The 736-nt window shown below is 45.1% G+C and overlaps 1 pseudogene; it reads left to right on the forward strand.

Moving 5' to 3' along the window:
* On the forward strand, positions 1 to 539 carry LOC111394042 (annotated as a pseudogene).
* Positions 540 to 736: the final 197 nt, after the last annotated feature.

Here is a 736-nt window from a genome sequence, read left to right on the forward strand (position 1 = left end):
TTTCAAAATGGAGCATGACGAGACCGGATGCCTCACTCCTCAGGAAGGTCCTATTTTGTGCGTCAACAACTGTGGCTTCTTCGGGAGTCCAGCGAACATGAACATGTGCCCAAGTGTTACAATGTCCTGATATTGAAACAAGAACAGGCAAAATTCGCTGCATCATCAATTGAGAACATCGTCAACAGATCCTCAAGTGGCAACGAGAAGGAATCTGCTGTTGCTGATACTGCAAATGTGCAAGATGACTTGGTGCAGTTGAAGGCCATATCTGTGCCATCATCCAATTCTTTGACCTCTTTTGAGGCGGGCGAGCCCAAGGCAAAGGGCGGCCCTAGTAGATGCAACTCTTGCAAGAATAAGGTTGGCTTGACCGAGTTCAAATGCCGATGTGGCAACCTCTTTTGTGGGTCCCACCATTACTTGGACAAACATGACTGCCCATTTGATTACCGGAGCATAGGTCAGGATGCTATAGCAAAAGCCAACCCAGTTGTCAAGGTAGAGAAGCTGGATAAAATCTAAGAAAGAAAGCTACTTCAGAGTTTAATCTGTTAAATTATCGCGTATCTGATCTGTGTGACTAAAACATTTACTGGTTGGAAGTTCTGTTCCCATTGTGATTGGACAGGAATTGTGTTTCTTAATGCTTTGTGATGCTACCAAAAATCGTACCTGTAGATTTCCCGAGCTTGATGACTGATGAGGAGCACGAACGTGATCTTCCGGTACCTGA

The sequence above is a fragment of the Olea europaea genome, chromosome 4 (genome assembly GCF_002742605.1).
Source record: "Olea europaea var. sylvestris chromosome 4, O_europaea_v1, whole genome shotgun sequence".
NCBI lineage: Eukaryota > Viridiplantae > Streptophyta > Magnoliopsida > Lamiales > Oleaceae > Olea > Olea europaea.